Here is a 15,184-nt window from a genome sequence, read left to right on the forward strand (position 1 = left end):
AGCCCCCCACCCTAACAATATCAGTCAGCAGCCGCCCAGAATTGCCGCATACATTATATGCGACAGTTCTGGGGCTGTACCCGGCTCTTCCCGATTTACCCTGGTGCGTTGGCAAATCGGGGTAATAAGGAGTTATTGGCAGCCCATAGCTGCCAATAAGTCCTAGATTAATCATGTCAGGCGTCTATGAGACACCCTCCATGATTAATCTGTAAGTGACAGTAAAAAAAACACACACACACACGAAAAATCCTTTATTAGAAATAAAAAAACAAACAAATTCCCTCATTACCAATTTATTAAACCCGACAAACCCTCCTTGTCCGGCGTACTCCACGGACTCCAGCGTCGCATCCAGCTCTGCTGCATGGAGATGACAGGAGCAGCAGAAGACACCGCCGCTCCGGTCACCTCCACGCAGCTAATGAGATGAGTAGCGCGATCAGCTGCTGTCACTGAGGTTACCCGCTGTCACTGGATCCAGCGGTGGCCGCGAGTTACCTGACTGACAGCAGCTGATCGCGCTACTCATCTCATTAGCTGCGTGGAGGTGACCGGAGCGGCAGTGTCTTCTGCTGCTCCTGTCATCTCCATGCAGCAGAGCTGGATGCGACGCTGGAGTCCGTGGACTACGCCGGACAAGGAGGGTTTCTCGGGTTTAATAAATTGGTAATGAGGGAATTTGTTTGTTTTTTTATTTCTAATAAAGGATTTTTCGTGTGTGTGTGTTTTTTTTACTGTCACTTACAGATTAATCATGGAGGGTGTCTCATAGACGCCTGACATGATTAATCTAGGACTTATTGGCAGCTATGGGCTGCCAATAACTCCTTATTACCCCGATTTGCCAACGCACCAGGGTAAATCGGGAAGAGCCGGGTACAGCCCCAGAACTGTCGCATATAATGTATGCGGCAATTCTGGGCGGCTGCTGACTGATATTGTTAGGGTGGGGGGCTCCCCATAATGTGGAGCTCCCCATCCTGAGAATACCAGCCTTCAGCCGTATGGCTTTATCTGGCTGGTATTAAAATGGGGGGGACCGCACGCCGTTTTTTTTATTTATTTATTTATTTATTTCACTGCACAGTATAGACACGCCCACCGGCTGCTGTGATTGGGTACAGTTAGACAGCTGTCACTCAGCGTGGTGGGCGTGTGTGACTGCAACCAATCACAGGCGCCGGTGGGCGGGGAAAGCAGGGAATACGAGATTGATTAATGGGCGGCCGGCTTTTTCAAATTAGAAAAAGCCGCCGAAGCAGTGTGAACGCCGTGCAGCGCCGGTGATCGGGGAACGGTGAGTATGAGAGAGGGGGGGACACTTCAGTCACTCGGGGGATTAGCGGTCACCAGTGAATCCTTCACAGGTGACCGCTAATCAGTACACGGCACACAGACAGAGCCGCAGCATGAATATGAAGTCGGGTGAAGTTCACCCGAGTTCATTCTCATCCCGCTACTCTGTCTTCTGACATGTAGTAACCACATTTTGCATCACACACGTACATTTCACACGGACAACACATACACATGTCAGTTATTTCACTCACGCACACACGGACATTCCACACGCACATACGGCTAGCATACGGGATACACACGCAGGCCACACATACCATAAAAACGGACATAAAAAACGGAAAACGGACCCGAAAAACGGCCCGTTTTACACGGACGTGGTTTTCACGGATGTGTGGCGGAGCCCTAAACTGCAGTTTTTATTCAGGAGATGGAGATTTGGTGCTGAAATTAATACACTAAATTCATGAGGCAAATGTGCATCTTTTGGCAAAAAAAGCGCATGAAAACACGGTGCTGTTTTGATTTCTTTTTTGCCAGGAGATGCAGATTTTGTACAGGTATCTGTGGTGGTGCAATTCCTGGCACCCCGGCAATCAGCTGCTAGCCATGCTGGCAGTGGCCAGAAGATCTCAGATGCTGCCGGACACAGTAGTCTGTCCATTGGGTAGATCTGCAGTACAAGTCATGGCCACTATAAAAATGATGGAGGTGCTGTGTTCTGGCAGCATCTGAGCATTTCCAGCCGGCACCAGTAACAAGTGATTAGCGGGAGTGTTGAATGTTGCATCCACACCAAATAAATATTGGAGGCCTAGCTAAGTGCTTGTCATCCATAAAAAGGTAATGGACAATCTCTATAAAGCCTCATAATTTTCAATATTATAAGGTAACAAAAAGTATCTACTACTATAGCTCTGCTATCATTTTGCTATCGAAAATACGAAAAGAATGCAGCACTTAAATCTATATATATAATTGCCTTATTCTGTCTGTCTGTCTGTCTGTCTGTCTGTCATGCTCCGAAATTGTGTCCTTACGGTGACACAAAGCTGATTGGCCGCTGGGCTCGCCATGGCCCCGCCCCCCCACACGGATTGGCCTCTCGCCCCGGCTCTCTGCAGGCCCCGCCCCCTCACGCAATCCACGCTCGCTCTGGCCCAACTGACACGGAGCCCCGATTCCCAGGTGAGTACACACACACATCACCTCACACACACCTCACACTCACTCTCACACACACCTCACACATCACAACATGCTGGGATATCGCTTGCTTCTACACCGGCTCCGTCAGGATCCCGGCAGCGCCACACATAACCTTGCGATGCTGGGATCTTCACGGAGGCCGTGAAAGCTGGTAACCATTATACACATCGGGTAACTAAGGTCCCTTAGTTACCCGATGTGTATCATAGTTACCAGTGTACACCGGCTCACACTCACTCTCATACACACCTCACACACACATCACATCGCATCCACACATCAAGGTCCTGCAGCTGCGGAAAATACAGACACATAACAGCACACACATAACAGCACACACATAACAGCACACACATAACAGCACACACACAAATCAGATCACACTCACACACACCTCACACATCACATCGCATCCAAATACTCACAACATTCTGGGATATCGCTTGCTTCTCGGCCTCGATACTGTGCTGTTGTGATCTTCCAGGACCTGCCGGAGGATCACATGGCCAGAAGCATGTGATACCTCCGGATGTTGTGAGTATAAGCGCGTATGTGCGATATCGTCAGTGTCTGTGTGTGTGAGTGGATGCGATCAGGTGTGTGTGAGTGGATGCGATCGGGTGTGTGTGAGTGGATGCGATCGGGTGTGTGTGAGTGGATGCGATATGGTGTGTGTGAGTGGATGCGATCGGGTGTGTGTGAGTGGATGCGATCGGGTGTGTGAGTGTCGGCAGAGGAGCACGACGTGCTGGAGGAGGCTGGGAGCAGAGAGGCTGATCATGGGGAAGGCTGGGAGGAGAGAGGCTGATGCTGGGGGAGGCTGGGAGGGGGAGGCTGGGACGAGGGAGGCTGATGCTGGTGGAGGCTGATGCTTGGGGAGGCTGATGCTAGGGGAGGCTGGAAGGAGAGAGGCTAATGCTGGTGGAGGCTGATGCTTGGGGAGGCTGATGCTGGGGGAGACTGGGAGGGGAAGGCTGATGCTGAGGGAGGCTGGGAGGAAGGAGGCTGGGAGGAGAGAGGCTGATCCTGGGGAAGGCTGGGAACGGGAGGCTGATGCTGAGGGAGGCTGATGCTGAGGGAGGCTGGGAGGGGAAAGCTGATGCTGGGGAAGGCTGGGAGGACGGAGGCTGGGAGGAGAGAGGCTGATCCTGGGGAAGGCTGGGAACGGGAGGCTGATGCTGGGGAAGGCTGATGCTGAGGGAGGCTGGGAGGGGAAAGCTGATGCTGGGGAAGGCTGGGAGGACGGAGGCTGGGAGGAGAGAGGCTGATCCTGGGGAAGGCTGGGAGAGGGAGGCTGATGCTGGAGGAGGCTGGAAGGAGAGAGGCTAATGCTGGTGGAGGCTGATGCTTGGGGAGGCTGATGCTGGGGGAGACTGGGAGGGGAAGGCTGATGCTGAGGGAGGCTGGGAGGAAGGAGGCTGGGAGGAGAGAGGCTGATCCTGGGGAAGGCTGGGAACGGGAGGCTGATGCTGAGGGAGGCTGATGCTGAGGGAGGCTGGGAGGGGAAAGCTGATGCTGGGGAAGGCTGGGAGGAAGGAGGCTGGGAGGAGAGAGGCTGATCCTGGGGAAGGCTGGGAACGGGAGGCTGATGCTGGGGAAGGCTGATGCTGAGGGAGGCTGGGAGGGGAAAGCTGATGCTGGGGAAGGCTGGGAGGACGGAGGCTGGGAGGAGAGAGGCTGATCCTGGGGAAGGCTGGGAGAGGGAGGCTGATGCTGGAGGAGGCTGGAAGGAGAGAGGCTGATGCTGGCGGAGGCTGATGCTGGGGAGGCTGGGAGAGGGAGGCTGATGCTGAGGGAGGCTGGGAGGAGGGAGGCTGGGAGAGGTAGGCTGAGAGAAGAGAGGCTGATGCACACACACACACACACACACACACACACACGCGCGCGCGCACTGCACAACACACCACACACACACACACACACACTGGGAACCACAAACAACTGCCCTACACAGACACCCACACACACAGACAACGCTGCACACACACAACACCCAACACACAAACACCGCGGCACACACAAATATACGCACATACCGCACAACACACACATTGCACAAAACATACCTCCCCCCAAAACACACCACACACACACAAACCGCGCAACACACACACAACGCTACAGACACACAGCGCTCCACAAACAACGCAACACACGCAACACACATACAACACCGCTCTCACCCCCCGTCACACCCAGACAACACCCAGAACATGTACAGCGCCCTACACAAACACTTGGTAACTACAGACAACAACATCTCTCTCTATATATATATATATAACAAAAATCATACATGAACTACACAATACGTAAATTCTAGAATACCCGATGCGTAGAATCGGGCCACCTTCTAGTAGATATATAATGCAAAAAGTGGACTTTATTTGGCTTTGGGCAGCAATGCTTTGGCTCAAAAAGGTTACTGAAACTTTTTCAAGAGCTTAAATTGTGTGACATATATAGTACATTGATAAAAGCAAACTGGATACCCCTTTTAAACTGGCACTTTTAGGCTCTGTGCCCACGTGGCGTATTTTCATGCAGTTACGCTGCGATCTGCACCGCAGCGTAAATGCATGCGCCCTGCGTCCCCTGCACAATCTATGAAGATTGTGCCTAATCCATGCCCCCGTGGCATATTAGAACGCAGCGATTCGGCTGCTGCCAAATTGCTGCGTTCTAAGAAGTTACATGTCACTTCTTTCATGCGCTTTGCATGCAGCCCCCGCTCTGTCTTTGGCAGAGGCTGCATCCAGAGCGCACGAATTCTACAGTCACCAAAGCTTCAGAACGGAGCTTTTCAGCTGTGCTCTGAAGCGGACATGCAGTGACGTTATGCTGCTGTGCAGAGCGCACACACGTGGGCACATAGCCTCAAAGACATTTAAGATAAGGCACTCTGAAGTGAATGTTGTTACTAAGTCCTCTTTCACTTGTCAGTGCATTTAACGCACGTGTGTGACGGTCCATGGGGAAGGTCAGCAAGTTTGTCCAAGTGTCCGTGTGTATATTTTCCGTCTGCTGTTCATGTGCTATCTGTGTGACATCTGGATAGCACACAGACAGCATGGGTTTTTATACTTATCTGTCTTCTGCATTACTGTCTCCGGAGCTGCTGTTACTTTCGTGTCCACGGTCAGTGCAGTCAATATGCATGAGCATAATGAGCAAGCCTGAAAGCAACAGCAGCGCCGTAGTCAGGTAAGTTTAAAAAAAAATTTTTTAAGGGACAGGTGTTTTCTCCAGTATGTGATGTCACACGGATCACATCAGTGCTATTGGTAGAAAACGGACATGTTTCCATGTGGAGCATATGGACACGCTATACTCTACATGGACACACAGTTCATGTGAAAACACGAATCTGTGTGCAAACCCATTGAATTTAATAGGTCAAAGCGTGTTCAAGTCTCCGGTACGTGTGGAAGCGAACAGCATACGTATTGGAAACACGGACGTGTGAAGGAGGCCTAAGAGGAAATTGTGTCAATTGACTAATACATTTGCTGACTTCAATAAATTTAACAGGTTTGATTCATAAAACATTAATGCTTATCAAGAACTGCTCAAATCAGGTTCTTCTCCCATGTTTTACAAAGAAGCATCAAAAAGTGAACAACTACATTTGATTGTGGGGAAAAATGCAAAATACAATATTTCCCTTTACAAGAAATAAAAAAAATCAAAGGTAGCTTTTGCCTTGAAAAGGGACTAAAGACGTATTTTCATTGTGTAACATACAGGTGTTTGTGACAAGTGTAAAAAGACAGATACAGATACAATGCATTTATAGTTGTCTAGTTTAATGTTTATTGTTATTGAAACAATATAAATGGTACTTGTTAGTAACAGAAACATGTCTATCTTTTTTCCGACTTACAAAATCACTTTCCTTAGCCCGTGGGCTTTACCCATTACAAGAGTAGTGACTTCTGCTTACTATCATTATGCCTACTCGATAGCTTCACTTTGCCAACAGATATTGATTTGTAAAATGGTCTGTCCAAGGGCAACAGCATCATTAATCGCTAAGTGATCTGCAAAACAATTAGAGACCTCCTGGCTGATGTACAAATAAATAAATGGAGCTGTCTTTAAATTGGATACCGTAGTATTTGTCAGTAAACACTGTGATTTTTAGATGTCTGTAATATCTTTCACATCCCTAAAAATGACAATCGCAATAACACTTTTCAAATAGGTCAATATAGATGTATTACAATGAATCAATGTACAATGTACAAAGCACAAGAGGGAAAATATATACATATCCCAAAAACGAAATATTTATACACATATATATATATATATATATATATATATTTAATTTAAGTACAGATGGGAATGTACAGTACCTACAGGTAGTATTCAACCCTCTGCAGATTTAGCAGGTTTACACATTCGGAATTAACTTAGCATTGTGACATTTGGACTGTAGATCAGCCTGGAAGTGTGAAATGCACTGCAGCAAAAAAGAATGTTAGTTCTTTTTTTATTTTTTTTTTTAAATTGTGAAAAGTTTATTCAGAGGGTCATTTATTATTCAACCCCTCAAACCACAAGAATTCTGTTTGGTTCCCCTAAAGTATTAAGAAGTATTTCAGGCACAAAGAACAATGAGCTTCACATGTTTGGATTAATTATCTCTTTTTCCAACCTTTTCTGACTAATTAAGACCCTCCCCAAACTTGTGAACAGCGCTCATACTTGGTCAACATGGGAAAGACAAAGGAGCATTCCAAGGCCATCAGAGACAAGATCGTGGAGGGTCACAAGGCTGGCAAGGGGTACAAAACCCTTTCCAAGGAGTTGGGCCTACCTGCCTCCACTGTTGGGAGCATCATCCGGAAGTGGAAGGCTTATGGAACTACTGTTAGCCTTCCACGGCCTGGACAGCCTTTAAAAGTTTCCACCCGTGCCGAGGCCAGGCTTGTCCGAAGAGTCAAGGCTAACCCAAGGACAACAAGGAAGGAGCTCAGGGAAGATCTCATGGCAGTGGGGACATTGGTTTCAGTCAATACCATAAGTAACGTACTCCACCGCAATGGTCTCCGTTCTAGACGAGCCCGCAAGGTACCTTTACTTTCAAAGCGTCATGTCAAGGCTCGTCTACAGTTTGCTCATGATCACTTGGAGGACTCTGAGACAGACTAGTTCAAGGTTCTCTGGTCTGATGAGACCAAGATCGAGATCTTTGGTGCCAACCACACACGTGACGTTTGGAGACTGGATGGCACTGTATACGACCCCAAGAATACCATCACTACAGTCAAGCATGGTGGTGGCAGCATCAAGCTGTTGGGCTGTTTCTCAGCCAAGGGGCCTGGCCATCTGGTCCGCATCCATGGGAAGATGGATAGCATGGCCTACCTGGAGATTTTGGCCAAGAACCTCCGCTCCTCCATCAAGGATCTTAAGATGGGTCGTCATTTCATCTTCCAACAAGACAACGACCCAAAGCACACAGCCAAGAAAACCAAGGCCTGGTTCAAGAGGGAAAAAATCAAGGTGTTGCAGTGGCCTAGTCAGTCTCCTGACCTTAACCCAATTGAAAACTTGTGGAAGGAGCTCAAGATTAAAGTCCACATGAGACACCCAAAGAACCTAGATAACTTGGAGAAGATCTGCATGGAGGAGTGGGCCAAGATAACTCCAGAGACCTGTGCCGGCCTGATCAGGTCTTATAAAAGACGATTATTAGCTGTAATTGCAAACAAGGGTTATTCCACAAAATATTAAACCTAAGGGTTGAATGATAATTGACCCACACTTTTATCTTGAAAATTTATTAAAATTTAACTGAGCAACATAACTTGTTGGTTTGTAAGATTTATGCATCTATTAATAAATCCTGCTCTTGTTTGAAGTTTGCAGGCTCTAACTTATTTGCATCTTATCAAACCTGCTAAATCTGCAGGGGGTTGAATACTACTTGTAGGCACTGTATATCTATATGTATATACTGTGTACATATATATATATATATATATATATATATATATATATATATATATATATATATATGTTTGTGTGTGTGAGACACTCTGGCAAAACCAGGTAGTCACAGATAGGCCCCCGCATAACACCCCCCTTAGAGAAAGATAGACACACCAGGGGGCGGGACCATATGGTTGGACACTCCCACCTAGGGGTCTAGACAGCGCGGGGCGGGAAAACAAATAGATAAGTTTTGAGTTAAAGTTGAGAGGAGTGTGGGCTGGAGCTAGGTGTAGCTCCAGCAGAGGAGGTTCAAGTTGAACAGTGCCAAGGTTGGAGCCCTGGTGCCTTTGGCTAGGTGGCAGACGGTGGTCTCCGTCAGCAGGAGATGGGAAGACGGCTCGGCAGATCCGAGGTGGACTGGGACAGGGTTGTAGCCTGCCGGTACCGACACTTAGAACTGACCCGGAAACCGTAGCACAGAGGGGGTACTCGGACCCTGAAGCCAGGACAAAAACCAGCGGCCTAGCTAATTAACCGATTGAGGGCAGGATTATAGGTCCAACCCAAAAACTTTTGGATCTTGTAAATAGTCCCTGACCAACCTTCTCACCTGCCCAGTCTCTGGAGGGGCTGATTGGAGGAAGGGCCTGCGGTAGAGTTGGCCGAGGCCCAGTTACCACCAAATTCAGTGACTACCCTCCGGGTCAGGGGTCCCCTGGATGTGAGGCCCTTGAATAAAGACTGCCGGGTAAGGAACTTTTTACCCGGCCCGTTCTGGCAACACCCGGACCTAACCTGGACTTGGGCAAGGGGTGCTAACCAGTGTTTTAGAGGTGGCATCAGGGCTAGGTTGCTTTAGGTGGGTGAGGTGAGAAGGACCCAGTCCATCCCATCCCAGGATTATAGGTCCTGTCCCACCTAAAGTCCCTCAAAGAAGACAACAGCCCACTGATAGGGATAAGGCCACTGCCAGGGCCCATAGATCCCATGGGCCAGCGTCTGCAAGCATGGCTCCTTAAGCCACATCCAGCCGGGAGCGGACTCCTGAGTTCCAGACCAGGCAGTCCACCATACACAAAGCAAGTGCAGAGGAAAGGACAGCGATTACCAGCCTGGGTGGGGGACCTGAATGCAACTGGCCATGGCGGCCGGCCACCAGCACTTTGGTTTACCAAAAGACTCGTGTGGTTCTTTTACTGTGAGTAACCAAACGCTTCCCCCGCACGTCCGGGCGCACCAGCCCTCGCCATCGCTATACCCTGCAAAAAGACACTGGGTCCCGGGGCGACCATCCCTACCCTACCCAGCTGCCACTACATCTGCCACGGATGCTCCACAATAGCAGCGGTGGTCTCCCACCTCACCACACACCATGGGTGGCATCACAAACTTAATACGGCCTAGCCCATACATCTACGTCCCCTCTTTTTATTCAGCGTGTCCGCAAGACCCCCGGGTACGCAGACCTTTGAGCCACCCACAGAAGGCCCGGATCCGTGCCGCCCCCGTGCTGCTGGCACGGGGGCGGCACATATATATATATATGTGTGTGTGTGTGTGTGTGTGTGTGTGTGTGTGTTTGTACACATATGTTTTTCATGATATTCAGGTATTCGTCCCCGAGCCTGTTTTCACCTTTCTGACCAAACGACTTTTTGAACTCTGACCCATGTCACTTTAAGACATAATAACTCTGAAATGTTTCCATGGATCCTAATGACTCTGAGATTCTTTTTTTGTGACATATGTGTCGCCCAAAGGGATGTTGTTCCAGCTTCAGGGATGCCACAGAGCTTCTTCAATTTAATTTAGCAGCAGGTAATGTTAGTTTGGTATATATGTCGTGACTCCACTCACGGCTTGCGGTCAGGCATGTGAGTGACCGCCACTGCAGATTTTACGAGCGTCTGGGGCTGATGGGGTCTGCAGTTAGATGATGTAGCCTCCCATGAGTGAGGCAGGCCCCAGGGGCTCAGGTGAGTAGAATAGCGGGTCCCAGAATAACTCAGGCTGAGTCCAAAAAGTCTTTTAACTGTTTTTTACTCAGGTGTTTCTGTGAGCTGACCCAGGCGTTGCTGTGATGAACCAGGTAGGACCAGGGGCTCCTTCGGGCCAGTCTGAGGGTGACCTGCTAGCTCGCCTTCCTAGCACTCTGTGTTTGGATAACCCCCTGACTTGAAGTACCATGGGGGTCTATCCAGGGAGTCGCTACTGCCTTTTCTCCCCTATGTTTGGCCCATTTGCTGGCAGCGTGGACCAGGTGAAATGGCTTCAGGCTCTGTCTCCTTATGGGTCCCTGCATTGCTGCTGAGGCTCGGACTCTGTGAGGTTGGTGAGGTACCAGCAGGTTTAGCAGATAGTTAAACTGAAGTCTGCTCTAGGGACCTGTATCCCATACGTGCCTAGTAGTCACCAGGAGCACCTCTTCCTCTGACTACTCGGTGACCATTCTCCCCCGCCAACTGTCACTATACCGCGCAGGGTTTGACTAGTGTGAGCGCGCGGATCCGCCTCGTGACCGCCGCGCTCCACTACCAGACTGGTTCAACTACTTTCCTGACAACCTCTGCACTTTAGCTCTCAGCCCCTCCACTCCACCTCTTGAAAAGATTTGGAAGCTAGCCCCCTTTTCAGACTAACTACTCAAGGGTCCCCTCTAATGGTGTGGGAGAACTGGTTGCTATGTGTGTACACACCTCTTTCTGGTCTTTAGAATTACCTGGAAGTACTGTCCCAGCATGAGTGCAGTACTCAGTGGTGCCTGACCAGGTAAGGGGCACCACACATACTTTACTTCATGTTGATGGTAAATATAGGACAATATATATGTGTTTATTCATGAAAATATTTGAAATGAAATTTGGCAAAAATTTAGTTTTAATCCTTTTAAACCAGAGATTTATGTCACACCAAATAGCTAATGAATATCACGTACTACATGTCTATTTTACATCAGTACCATTTTTGAAATATTTTTTTTTGTTAGGAAGTTAGAAGGGCTAAAAGTTAGAGTAATTTCTCATTTTTTCCAATACATTTTACAAAACCATTTTTTAGGGACCACATACCATTTGAAGTGACTTTGAGAGGCTTAAGTCCACTTTACACACAGCGACATCGCTAGCATGTCGCTGGTGAAAGAACCCGACCCCGTCGGTTGTGCATCACGGGCAAATCGCTGCCCGTGGCGCAAAACATTGCTAACACCCGTCACACATACTTACCTGCATAGAGACGTTACTGTGGCCGGCAAACCGCCTCCTTCCTAAGGGGGAGGTTCGTTCGGCGTCACAGTGGCGTCACTAAGCGGCCGCCCAATAGAAGAGGAGGGGAGGAGATGAGCGAGCGAAACATCCCGCCCACCTCCTTTGCATGCGGCCGCAGGTACGGTTATGTTCCTCGTTCCTGCGGTGTCACACATAGCGATGTGTGCTGCCGAAGGAACGACGAACAACCTGCATCCTGCAACAGCAACGATATTTGGGATTGGAACGACATGTCAACAATCAACGATTAGGTGAGTAATTTTGATTGTTAACGGTTGTTCGTGCATTGCACATGCAACGACGTCGCTAACGAGGCTGGATATGCGTCACGAATTCCGTGACCCCAACGACATCTCGTTAGCGATGTCGTTGCATGTAAATCCCCCTTTATGTGATAGGAAATAAACAAAAGTGACACCATTCTAAAAACCGTACCCCTCAGGCAGCTAAAAATCACTTCCAAGAAGTTTATTAACCCTTCTCGTTTGTAGAGCCCATGATGTGTCTAAGAGTATGGTTCCACTTGCGCATAAGTTCCGATGCGAGAACATTGGAAGCGATATGCTAATGACCCTCGGCTGTAAGCGTCAGACGAGGTTCATGCGACTGTGATCTGAAGTTGCGATTGTATCACAGCTGCACAGAAGTGGGAAGGAGCACTTTCTGCATCTCCTCTGTGGCCTGTCTCTGCGTACATCACACTGAAATCAGGTGACATGCAAGTGCAGTGTGATTGTTTCATACGCTCTCATAGACTTCTATGGGGGTGTGTGAGATGAGAATCACAGACAAACACAGCATGCTGCGATTCATTTCTCAGGCCGATATGGCATGAGAAATCAATTGCAGATGGATACTGCCCCATAGTTTTGCACTGGTGCGAGTGCAATCCGATGTTTATCGGATTACATTCGTCAGTGGAAAACTCAAGTGGGATCGTACCCTAAACAATGTAAACCCCTACAACTAACTGCATTTATGAAACCACACCACTCAGGTATTTCAGCAAAATGTGTGGTATCTTGAACCTCTATGTGTGTCAAAGAAAGTGACAATCAGGATCCGTGAAAATAAAAAAGTTTTTTTTTCCCACCAAAATGTTGCTTTAATCCCATATTATTTCATTTTCACAAGTGTAGACAGAGAAAATTGAAACCATAATTTGTTCTGCAGTTTCTCCTGAGTATGCCAATACTAGATATGTGTTGGGAAACTACTGTTTGGACACATTGCTGAGCTCCAAAAAGAAGGTGTGACGTTTTGGAGAGCAGACTTTCATGGAATGATCTGTTAACTTCATGTCACGTTTGTAGACCCCCTGATGTGCCTAAACTGTGGAAACCCCACACAGTGACCCTATAATTACAACTACACCCCTCAGGGAATTTATCTGTGTGGTGAGGACAATGAACCCAAAGGTGCTTTACAGAATTTTGCAACGCTGAACCTTGAAAATTAAAAACATCAGTCTCCTGAAGGATTTATCTAGAGGCATAGTTGAAGTATTGATACTAATGATTTTGGTTTTACTGGTGTACAAATTAATTAGGTGGTGGTAAGTGTGAGTTGTGTGCAGACTATGAAAAGGCTTTGTGTCAATGAAATGAATATGTGGTATGATTTTAAGCAATTTTTAATGCATAGGCCAGGTTTTTAAACATGGGTTTCACAATGGTAAATTGTGTCCTTTCGCATTCCTCGCTTGCAGCATAGTCTGTAGTTTTTCTGTGTTCTTCCCTTTCTATGTTTGTGGATTCTCACTAGGAAAATGTTGACCTGGTACAATATGGAATACCGTAGCTGGGAACTTACAACACACTCTGCAGTTATTGGAATATAGCAATGAGCATAAAAATATAACTGTTATTGGATAATATAACATGCCATGCACCCCAGACCTAAAGTGACTATGTGCAATGCATGTGCATAGTGCAAACAATAGAAAAAGTGCATAAAATCGAGGTGATCTCACCTGTTTGATGCAGACCAGGAGTTACTCTAAGATGAATCAGGCGGCAGAGTTCAATTCCAAGGGGAAGTGATGTCACTAACTTACCCTGTGGTGTCCCATACAAATAACTACTGCCCTGACAATGGCAACAATCAAGATAATGTCTGGCCCCAAGCCTTACACTCCCGACGCGCTTCCTCCTCGTTAGATAGGGTTAATCAGGGGGCGGTGGAGATTTACTGAAAGGCTGCAATAGGAGATTTTCAATAACAAATCTGCATGGTATATGTAAGGGTCAGCACACATGGTGAGTAATACGGAGCGAGTGGAATGCAATAAAAAAATCACATTTTACTCGGACCTATATTACTCTATAGGGTAGCTCCCATGAGTGATTGTTTTCTCAGCCCTAATCGGACTGAGAAAACAGTCACAGCATGCTGTGAGTGAATGCGATTTTATTCTACTCACAACCATTGAAATCTATGGGACAAAAGAAACATTGCACTACTCGTGCGTTACATCGGTGTAACGCAAGAGCAGTGCGATTCTCGCATCAGCCGGCAACGGAAGAGATAGGGAGATATATCCCTCCCTCTCCTCCGCAGTACTGACCCTCCCCTCCGCAGCGCTGGCCCTCCTTTCTGCGGCTGTGGTCTGATCACATGACACTTGCACGACACCTGGCTTCCGCTGTGCTGCGAGCGTGTGCCGAGTGTCATGCGAGGGATCGCAGAAATCCTCGTGTGGCCTCAGCCTGAACATTGATAAGGGGCATCAAGGGCCACTGCATCAGTGGCCATATTAAATACTTTTCCTAATCAGTTGGCATCTTACCTCATTTGCTGATTTGTTGTTAGGGTTTAGAATGCAATCCATGAGTCCTGGTGTGGTCACAGTATTTGCTGTAGCAGGAGATCTGCTCACCGCATTAGCCACTGCCTTTCTGCACTAGCGGCTCATCACATCACTTTATCCACTGACATGAAGATAACCGCCCTCACTCATCTGTATAGGAGAGCGCATCGGCGCCGCCCTTAATAATGAGCGTCCAATCATGTTCATATACTCGTCTATTGCCGGCACATTGTAGTCACATGTTAGTAACCTGTGTTACTGGGCTGTAACAATTAGTTGTCACAATAGAAGACCATTATACGTACAGTTCAATATTATAAACCATTATTTAACTGGTTTAATCGGCGGTCCCATCCAGGTAAAACAAATAAACAGAGTCCTGCCATATACAAATGTGATGATATATGATCTGTTTTATATCTCACCTCCTAATGGATTATGAAAGACAGGACAGCACATAGTCACTTTAGGTCTAAGGTCCACGGCATATTAATATTATACAATAAAAGTTATGTTATTGCTATAGTCCAATAACCAGTACAATACGGGCATTATCAGTTTCACCTTCCTGATTGCTTAGTATTAGTGCTTTGATTGCTACCTCCTGAAACTGATAGGAGCGCCTTGTATTGCCTGCATATAGAAACAGCACAAA

The sequence above is a fragment of the Anomaloglossus baeobatrachus genome, chromosome 1 (genome assembly GCF_048569485.1).
Source record: "Anomaloglossus baeobatrachus isolate aAnoBae1 chromosome 1, aAnoBae1.hap1, whole genome shotgun sequence".
Classification (NCBI taxonomy): domain Eukaryota; kingdom Metazoa; phylum Chordata; class Amphibia; order Anura; family Aromobatidae; genus Anomaloglossus; species Anomaloglossus baeobatrachus.